We start from the raw sequence: 11,089 nt of genomic DNA, 5'->3' as shown, positions 1-11,089 counted from the left end.
TTAAAAGCGTTACAATTTTTAAATGCAAATGTAGAATAGAACTGTCAAAATGTTTTATCCCTGAAGTGTGAACGCTAACCTTCCCATAGTTATTATATAGCAGTACATTTTAATTTGCCTGGAGCAGAGTTGAATAAAGCAAGCATCACAAACACAATCAAATGGATATTTGAAAGTACTGCTCTTCACAATAGCTGTGCGTCTGAGCAGGGCTTCAAATGTTGATCAATTGATTACCAAAATCAAAGAACACATTTCCCAAATGAGCTTCTGCAAAAGCACTCAATACCACCAGAGAAAAGAACATAAAACTGCACAGAACAGCAGTGTTCTTTAAAATATTTACAAATGCAACTTTTTACTGCTTTCCTGTTCATAGCTTAGATCTGCAAAGATCTGGAGTAAAGAATAAAGCACTTCTGATAAATTAATGGTTTGATTCAGTTTAAATGTGGCAAATTCAGTTAAACAAAGACAAAAAACAGTTTAAAATGATCCAAAGGTACGCCTTAAATCTTATGGCAAATCAGTCTCTCCGCTCAAATGACTTCTGAGCCTTTTAGAAAACCATAGCGAAATATATAAAACATTCTCTAATTGCAAACTGTGTGAATATTCTTACTTCATAAAACACGCTTATTGATTTTTTTCTCCTGATATCTAAGACAGATCTATTCATGCTTATCTGTCCCTTTCAAATTTTCTCTCCTCCCACCATTGCTGGTAAGAGGTACACTAGATGGTCCTTATATGGGTGAATAAAGGTGAGATATTTGGCCTGTTTCTGACCTTGTCTCAGTTACTATTTGCTCAGCAGAGGCCTCTGTTGAGCTAACTACAGTTCGCGAGAGCACTCATGGGTATTCTCCAGCTCCTCCCCTCACAGGGACAGCTGTTTTCTGGACTGACTAATTATTAGCTGTAACTATCAGTGTCTAGTCCATCTGCCATCTCCAGTGAGCTGGTTTCTTCTGCTGTCCTGATGATGTACTTCTATTGTTTTCTTTGTCATAAATGTCAATGAACTCCTGAGAATAACTACCCACCAAATACACCTGGTTTTCATTTAGTGACTTTAACCTGAAAAAAAAAGGACTGAAAACAGAAAACTAATTTCCAAGCTGACGTGAACCTATTACTTACATGAGCTTCCATACATTTTATCCTTCCTTCTAAATGTAGGTTGATGTCTTGCACCATCTCTCACAGTAGCCTTGTCTGTTGTGCTGTGCCATCCTCACCATGAAAAAAAGCTGAGCTGGGGTGCAGATTTGGCAATATGTATAGAGCAAAATTCAGAGTTGTTCACAAATAAGTAAGCTCTCAGCACCCTTGCCTTTCATCACCCATCTCAATAGGAGGCACTTGTCCTCAAGAACACAATGGAATTTTGACCCCACTGTGCAACTGTTGTCCTAGTCTGGAAATTGTGAGGGAGTGCCAGGAGGATCAAACCTATTTTGTTGATTGAAATGAACAATTCGCTTAGAAAAAACTTAAAATACAAATTAAAAAGCCTCTACTTTCAGAACTTCTGAGAGTTGATACTGTGGTTCTGCCTCTGTTTGGATGCAGAATTTATAGCCTTTAATCTTTCCCATTGCCCACTGTTTCATTAAAGGAAAAAAAACAAAACAAAACAAAACAAACCACACTTGTAGTAACTCAGAGTATCAGAGAACACACTGCCCACAGATTTTTTCTCTTTTCTACACAAATACCTTTCCGGAACATGCCTCTGTGTTGAAATCCTCTTGCGTAAGCAGCAAGTACTCCAGGATTTATCACATCATAAGTAAGTTAAGAAGTATTTAGCCTGGTGACAATTAGGCAGTTGACTCTCTACCTGTACCTTTCATCTCCAGTTTGGAAAAGCAGCATTGTTGGAGGAACCTGACATGAAAAAAAAAAAAAAAAAAAGAAGAAAAAAAGACAAATGGTTACTAGTGAGAGTTGATAGAGGAGCCACAAACACAGGAGACCAACAACTGTAGGGCAGGAACCTTTTTTTCTTCTATTTTTGCAGATAATTTCAGCTGAGCTGTGTGCCACTTCAACAAAACAAGATTTATCCCCTGTTGCATTATGGCAAGGAAAGCATGCAGTGATCACACAGATAACACAGGAAACTTCCCACCATTTTGTATTTCCATTTGTGTGCCAGGGGAGATGTCACAATTCCTGTCCCTCACTGGTATTTGCTGTCTTTGCCCAGATGCTCACCGGGAACACCCACTCTTTCAGCAGCAGCTGCGTCAGATAAGGAACTTTTTATTCTATACTGTCCTCCCTTCAGCATTTAATGAGAGAATTTGGGTGGTAAGGCCAGGGACATTTTTCTTCCAGTGCTGTCATTCCCAAACTGCACACAGACCTGTCTTCCCCTCCATTTGGTCCCGCACTACTGTATCTTATCATCCTTCAGTATCTCAGGCACTAGGACATACTAGGAGACTCATTGTTCACTTACTCTTTGGAGGAACCAGGAACAATTCTGCCTCTGGATCTTATTTTTATTTAGGTGTGATAATCACATGAGTATCCTTAGTCTCACTACGGGTGATAAATGATATTGTTAATTCCATTTTACAAATGGAGAATTGAGGCACAGAGTCTTGGACAGGAGACTGGACACCTATCTCAGTTTTCCTGTTAAACTCTTCAATGTTCATTCATTCATATATTTCTGCTTTTTTGCTATAAATTATTTGTATAACGGGAAAAACAAAAGCATCAGAGCCAAAACCAAGTCACCAAAAACAATTAAATAAAAGTATTTGAATGGATAATGACATTTCTTCTTCAATATGACTGTCTTTCAGTACAATGAGGCAAGATGAGGTTCTTCCTGTGCTAGCAGACAGCTGTAACTCTGCAAGGTTAGTGAAGTGTTAATATTGATCACACAAGACGGAACAGGCTACATAGGCAATTGGTCAGGCAAGCAGTGATGGCAACACATGGGGTATTATGGATGGTTGAAGTAGCAAAGGATATCTATCTTTCTGTCTATCTACCTATTTTCTAGGATGTCTATCATCATCGAACTTAGCTATCAAGGTACAATGGTAGCACTTAATCATCGATAGATGAATACTGCCTATACCATTAATTGGGGATTGTGTCAGATTTTCCTTGTTTGTACCTTTGCTGCTCGTTTTTTTTTTTTTTTTTTTTTTTTTTCCTCCACAGTTGTGAGATGGTAGCATTTTCTCACAGCCTGTATGTGTTCATTTGGGACTTGTGTCAGTGGCAACAGCATAGCTCTGTGTGTCTGCCAGAGCTTGTTCAACTGAACTCCTTTCTAGGAAAAGAAAATAGCCAACTGATGAGACTTCTTACAAAACTTCAAACCCAGTGTCGTCATAATATGTGAAATATCATTTGGAAGCAGCAGCAGTGTGACCAGCCTGTGCACCTGCCCCTTCATTTGCAGTCAGAAGTAGCTGAAGAGTACGGAGGGGTTTTCCCAAGCAATACCTGATGGAAAACCACAACCCCCGTTGCTGTATTTTCTCTATATTTAGTATGCAGCATGAGCCTGCAACAGTGTAGAGCTGTGTTTGCTGGTATTTTTCTTGTTCAAAGCTTTTGAGAACCCTTTACTGAAGCATATAATGCTGCCTTGAAATTGGCTTCTAAACCACATTTTGAGAAGAAGAAACGCAGACACTTGGCTGTGTGTTTCTGCGCTGTGCCATGGCTCACTGGAATCAGAAGTGCACCCCATTGACCCCCTCCTCACCTCCTCGCAGCTCTACTCTCGTCAGTCTGTCTCTGATCACTGGATTCCCCTCTAATACAACAGCTTCCCTCTCCTTTTATCCTTATTTTTTACATTACTAGTTATGAACTCTGGTATATAGAGTTCCCCCTTTCACTTCTGCAATTTAGTCTCTTCCATGATTTTAAACTCTTAGGAGAATTCATTTATGGTTACAGAGTTTTACTTTAAAACCAGTCTTCCGGGGGCAGTATTGGGAGTGATCACTGTGCCTCTTGTTTTTATCTGAAGTATTGCAAAAGGAGAGCCAGATAGTCTAAATTAGGTGATGGAGCTTTTGCCTTGACATTTGGGAGGTTAAATTTTGCCCGTGACTGTCAACCTCTGAGAAGAGGAGATGGCATTTGGAGTAATCCAAAACTCCTGCAGAGTTACATTACTGTGGCAGCCAGACCAGAGTAAATCTAGTCTGAAGATCTATTGGTTCAATTACCGCTTGGGGTCAGGACATGCCATAAATTATTAGATATGCAAATGGAAAACTCTGACTGTTGATGAAAGGAAGATGGATGGATTTCTTAAATACTCATAATCACTGCTAAGACTGACTATAGATTGATGTATAGTCATTTGCCTGTAAAAGATTTCTCTTTCATTCTTAGGTTTTACCTGCGTGCAGGTAAAATATCTTTTTATTTTACTTGTGTGTGATATTTTAAAAATAAGCTTAGGAAGTCATTTGGAGGTCTGTTTCAAACTGCTTCTGCAACATCCCATAATTTTTACAACTAGATTGAGAGAAGTTTGGAAAATGCTAATTCTCATTCTGTCTTCACTTACCACAGTGTAAATCTGAAATGCTGAACCATATTCAGTGGGGACACACTGATAATGTTTCAGGGAGAAGAATCAAATCCTTTGCTCTTTGGAGGTAAAGTGGGCAAAGAATTGCACAGAGCAAACTCAGGTTTGTGAATTTGCTGCAGAGTGAAGGACTAGTGGTATGTGATAAACATCACCTTATCACAACATGAACTCTGTGGTGCTTCAAGAGCAAACCAAGAATTTTTTGTGGGTAGAAAAATGAAAATATAATGTATTACACCTGTTTTTGGTGTCACTTGAACACATTATTTATGGTCTTATTTCCCAGTGTGATTAAATTTGGAAGAATTTGACCCCTACCTCTGTCGTGTAGAAAGTCTGCTACATCTATAAAAACTTGTTGAATTTCTCTTGTGGATTATCTCTTTTGGGAGAGGAGGTTTTACTACATGTAAGACAGAATGATTATGAGTGTGAGAATACATATGCTATTCAACGCCACCTGCTGCTGCAAGGGAAAATATATTCCCAGATGCACCTTGACTGAGCAGAAACAGATGCAGAACCATAGGAAAACTTGTTCTAGTTGATAGAAAGCTTGCTTTGCTGAAATGTATCGCAGTGCATGAGGGAATACACTTTCCCAAGACTGATGCTAACTTTTTCCAAGCAGTCTGTGAAAGCCAACAATATTTCTAAAGGCTACAAAGCATTCCTCCATTGGATGGTAGTTTCTAAACAGTTTTCACTTTTGTCACTCTAGATAAAATATACTACAGACTTTCTCAAGGTTCCCATTCACTTCCTAAATCCATTGCCTATTGCTGTTGCTATTATTATTATTATTGGAGAAAAAAAATCTTACATGGTTGGGGATGACATCTAAACTGTAAATTGCGAGTTACTAAGGAATTCTCAAAGAAGAGTTCATAGATTTGTTCATATATTGCAGTTTCCATAAGAGAAAAAATATGTTAGGAAATATATTAATTTGCCCAAGATGAGGTTATACAAAAGTAAAGTTGTGAAGGAAACAAGACTAGGATTAAGGCATGATTACTGAGCTACTTGCAGTTAGAGACATGCATTTTTATGAGAGACATGCACTTTTATGGAACAATAGATAGAAAGTCTCAGGAGTGGCATACTTTTATGTACTAGAAAAATCAAAAGCCAAAATCAAACGGAAGCATGAAGAATCCACAATGCCTGAAGGAGGCCTAGCCTGTGCTCTTAGGAGAGATTTCCAATCACATCTCCAAAATGATGTCCTCACCTTTGAATGAGTGCATCTGCAAATCCTTGCTGAATGCCATACTTAGGTTATTATACTTGAGACTTTCCTGTGGAAAAATAACATGTTTATGGAGTTTAGAAGCTTATTCTGAACACTTTATTATAGAGTCCTCTTATTATCTAAGATTCATCATTGGCTATCTTCATTTTAGATTACAGAGAGCAGAATATTTAATTAAGTACAAATGTACCTGCTCTGGTTTACTTTCTTTTGTAGTGGCAAGCTGGATTCTTGGTTAGTATTAATCAGTTCAGTTCCTCTGATCTGCAACTGAGAAAATGGCTTTATGTTTAAACTGGGTAAGTTTTGCTCTGTTAAAAAGAAAAAAAAATAGTAAGTTTGTAGAACCTATTCACTGATGGAAGCAGAATTTCTGTACAGTCACATAAGTAGAAAATGTTTTATGCACAAGTAAAAGTGCTGGTATGATTGGTTTTCTTGTGATGTACTCTACCAACTTTAATCTTAAACATTTATATAGATTCTCTGTTGTATTATAGTAATGGACCTTTTAAAAGAGCTGTGAAATAGACCCAGTACCTTCAGTAAACATACCAGAACCACTATTTGCCCCTTTACCCTTCTTTTCTTCCCTCTTTCCCCACTTTCAACTACACTCCATTTCAGAATCATAAAAAACTCTTTCCTGGCCAAGTATTTGGTGTCTGGATCAAGTATGCATGTTCAAGTCAAAAATTATTGTAGCTAACTTATTTGAGGAAAAAAATCAGTTTGTATGAATGAGTATAGGAGCCACCAGAGACAATGGAATAAAAGCTATTTCCTTGAACCTGCTGCTAAGACATTGCAGCTCACCACTTGTACCTTTTAAGTTCGAGAAAGCCAACAATGTTGTGTGAGTGAGCAGTGTGTGTGATGTTTGAACTGTGATTGTTTGATTCTAGCCCGTCACCAATCTAACCTGGAAACAACTCCTCAAAGCCAACAGAACCGTGTACGCAGAGAATGAGATAAATGAGATTGAAAACTCAGACTTTAAATCCTTCCTTATACAATTCTGGCAGTCATTTAAGGTTTGTGGGGAGGCAACAAGAAAACAAGAAACAACCTAATATTCATAATTCCTGTGTGAAAACACTAATAATAGTGAAAAGGATGCTTCACTTCAAATTTAATGTTATGACTTTTTTTTTTTTTTTAATCTTGATGATCATGATCTTATTGTACTCTGAACCAATCACGAAATGATCAAGCTTCAACTAACTCTCCACTGACCAGATTTTTGCAATGTATTCTGAAGTGGAAGAAATTTGAGAAAAACAATTGAAACACAGCAGAAAACCAAGCAAACTACAAACACTAATGACTACTGTCTCTTAGTTTACGTTGTAAAAAAATCATGTATGTGCATATGCTTGACATAATTTGTAAAAGAGCAACCGAGCAAAAATCCACCTTGGGAAAGTGAAGAACTGAATGAACTGTATTTCTGCTCAACTTCTAGACAAAAAACAAGCATGAATTCTCCTTAATGTTGTTCAAATCCTCAGCAAATTAAAAAGCACAGTCACTTGGTATCATCTTTGTGTCTGTTTCTGTAGGTAGGCAGGTTTTGGGGAAGAATAATGATAACTTCACAGAAATGTTGCTTTAAATTTTTAAAGAAAGATACCATAGGAGCTCCACAACATATTGGTATATTTAATATTCTTTATTTCTATAACCCCCAGCTCCCTCTTGTGCCACTTGTTTAATAGATATGAATTAGATTTACTATATATGTAAATGTTTAACTGATATTTTGCAACATAATACAGCTTATTGATCAGCTGGTAAATATTTTTAAGCTATGTAATCATGAATGTTTCTTGCTTATTTTCATGCAATAGCATGATGAGCTCATTCTCCCAACTTTTGTCTCTTTCTAGCACAGAGGTTTTTTTTAGATTGCGTTCAGAAATGGGCATTTTTTACAGCTCATTCAAAGTACATTTTATCATCTGGCCCCCTCCACTCGGTTTGCTTATAGCCAATGACAAAATAATTATAATATATTGAATGCACTACTACTTATTTTATTGCTTGTTCCTTTATTGCCTTCCTACAAAGTTTGTAGTTAAAACAAGTTTTACAGCTTTAAAGAACTGAAATGAATTAATATTTCTAGAACTTAAGCCAGAAGTAACTATATTTTCAGCAGCTGAATTTTCATTAAAATTTACAAAAGACCTCTGCCTTCACTGATTTATTGTTGCACTAGGTAAAACTACACACAGTATATAAAATACTGTGTTACTCCACTTGTAGTTTGATCAAACATGTTATCAGTGATTGCAAGTACATTTTATAACCCTAGCTGCTGAATCGAAAAAAAGGTGATACAAGCATCAATCTCCAGGATAAAATCAGAGCACTTTCTACCACAGTTTGACCTTAGTGATGACTTTGGATAGTCTTACTTGTCTAAGTCCCTGCAACAATTACCAAGGGACGGTTACAAAATGCAGCTTTAATGGTGCGGGCTGGAATTACTAGCAGCATCAAAGACTTAAACACTAACCCCAGAGATTTCCAAGCAGAGAAAGAATTTGAGCAAACTCTGATGCCACTGTAGGAATGAAATGGAAGAGGGCTGCAGGCACCGGCCCCAGACTTTATGTGTGTTCTTTATTGTCTGCATCCCTGAACTCTGCAGTGTCATTAGCAAATACAAAATGCTATAAATAAAAAAAAAAACAGCTTCAGATAACTAGACCTCAAGGTACAGTTGACTCCAGCTATAGCTGCCAAATCTTATTTATAGCATGAGGAGACACAGTTAATTACAGGTCACAAAAATGTTAATTTCTGTCATAACACAAGTTACAGTCTAAGAATGAAAAAGCTTATTTTTGGACTGAAATTGTTTCTCCTAATAGAACCTCCGTTAATTTGAAATCCTCTCTCATTCTAGTAGGCTACAGGATAGGCAAAGAAAGGACAGGTAATTGTGACTTACTGATCTATTTACTAGTTCTAAATACAATAATCTTCAAACTCAAATAATAATAATAGTAATAATAATAATAATAAAAACACATTTTTTGGCAAGGCAAAGTTTTGAAGGTAAGAAAGAATCAGAGGCGAAGATCATAGAAGACTATTTGAGCAATGGCAGTTGTATCTGCTTATAATTAACATTAAATAATTTTCCAATTAGTATAAAATTTAGAAAACATTCAGTCCTGGTGACCCAGAAAGTGAGTATAAAATGCATCTTACGAACAAACCTAATCCCTCTCCACTGCGAAACAATCACCAATCATTAAAACTGTTCTAAAGTACATTGGATAATTAATAAGATAAACATTATGCACAGGATGAAGTTGATTATATTACATATAATCAGACACTGGTCACTCCACAAATTGTAATTTATTTTCCCTTAATTTGCATTTATTATCTAAGGTATTTCAGGGACTGTAAAATAACATGAAGCGAGCAGTTACAAAGATGACACATTTAACTTCAAAACTATGCTTCAAGCTTTCAAAAATAAATTACATACAATTTCAGGAAATAACACACCATTCCCATGCAACCTGTAATTGTTGCTGCAAAAATGGTAAACTCATTTTTGGAAGGTAAATACCACAATTTAGGGCAACAGCATTCATTTAGCGGGTCTTACAGTGATACGTGAAATAGTAAGGCAATTTGCATGGATATTGCAATCTAAGTTTATATATGGAGTCTACTTGGTTAAAAAGGTCACACAACTGTAACTTTATAAGAACAAACTGACAGAGTGGTTATAGTTAATATCCACCTCCTACTGCAGATCAGAAAATCTCTTCAGTGAAATGGGAAGGGCTGTGGTCTTCTATAGCTTGCATTCATCATCACAACTACTACTTTTATTTTTTATTTTTTGGCTGGGGGGAAGAGGGGGAACTGCTTGTGAATTTGAGACTCCTTAGTTTACAACCCCTATGTATATGAACATTGCTAAAATTTCAGCTTCTAGGTCAGTACTGAGCTTTCTAAGTGCTTAACAAACATCTTTTTGTATCCCTTCATGTCAGATTTAATTGTACATGGTGAAAGGAAACCCTAATCAAGATTCAAGAGAAGTACTCTAAGACATGTGTCTTTCCAACCTGAACTATCCTGTGATCCTGTGAAAGCTTACGAGGAAAAAAGCAAGTTTTCATCACATTTAAAATCCTCCCCCCAAAATTACATAATTTAAAATTCTTGTTCTTGACTATTGTGTGGCATTTACACAACAGTCATACAACAGTGAGGTGCAATGAAGGAAGTGGTCACTTCACAAAGATCTCATTCCTTTCAGAATCTGTTCCTGGAGGACAACATTTGAAACATGGTATTAAAACATATACGGCTTTTACAAAATCATTTTGCAGCCTATCAAAAAGATCTGTTTTCTGTTCTGCAATTTTCCCACACATCCCCAGTGTATTTCACTCCACTTGCTCACCTCCATATCTTGCCCACTACCACCAGTTCCATCAGGAATATTTGTGGGGGTTCAGAGAAAAATAAATAAAGCATACTGAGCTGCTGTACAATGACTTGCACCACTTCTTTTAAGTAGAAACCCAACTAATATAACTCCGGTTTTACCAGTCCGCTGCACTAATACCAAGTAGGGACCTTACTGAAAAAAGCCCGCAGCAAAGATCAAGACAAGCAGCTGAAAAGCTACCTGGAGTTACCGAGCCCTTCTGGTGTACTGACATCAGGACGAACCACAACGGAGTCACGGCTCTTACTTCTTTGAAGGCTGATGTCTGCCCCAGGACCGCTTCCATCTGGAAACTGTTTGGGGCTTTACAGTAAGTTACCATTAGGTCCAAGCTGCATGTAAGCATCTCTGTACATCTTCAACTGGACACTAAAAGGAAACTCTACGCCCATTAAAGTCAATACAGGTTTCCTTTTTTTTTTTTTTTTAACCGCCCCCCCCCCCCCCAAAGATGCTTTAATGTCACCCAGAGGGACAAGTTCTGTACATGCATCTCAGGTCCACGTTTGACCTGCAGAACACAGACTCTTTGCAACTGAGATCACTTTTAATTTGTTCTTGTGTGGTCCTGTCTAAACAACATAACACAATTCATACTGAACTATTTGTTAGAAAGTCTTTATCTGTCATGTGTAAAGTGTTAAAAGAAACTATTTTCATAGATGAAATACATTTTCATCTCTAACTACAGATATTTAAGAACATTTCCCCACAAAATGGATTAGAATCTTTGAATGAAAGGCTTTATAAAAAT

General features: G+C 37.1%; 1 long non-coding RNA gene across 1 annotated transcript in view; it reads right to left on the bottom strand.

The window, feature by feature from the left end:
• Positions 1-1,743: 1,743 nt before the first annotated feature.
• LOC121076898 overlaps positions 1,744-11,089 on the bottom strand; it is a 35,559-nt gene continuing 26,213 nt past the window's right edge. The window contains exons 5-7 of the long non-coding RNA XR_005823784.1: positions 6,037-6,116; positions 5,826-5,892; positions 1,744-1,893 (exon numbers count right to left, since the gene is read on the bottom strand). This is a non-coding gene — a long non-coding RNA (uncharacterized LOC121076898). The remainder of the gene's footprint in view (positions 1,894-5,825; positions 5,893-6,036; positions 6,117-11,089) is intronic.

This window comes from Cygnus olor, chromosome 12 (assembly GCF_009769625.2).
Source record: "Cygnus olor isolate bCygOlo1 chromosome 12, bCygOlo1.pri.v2, whole genome shotgun sequence".
In the NCBI taxonomy this organism is placed as follows: domain Eukaryota; kingdom Metazoa; phylum Chordata; class Aves; order Anseriformes; family Anatidae; genus Cygnus; species Cygnus olor.
The sequence above is the reverse complement of the archived record's forward strand: the minus strand, read 5'-3'. Positions and strand labels throughout refer to the sequence as shown.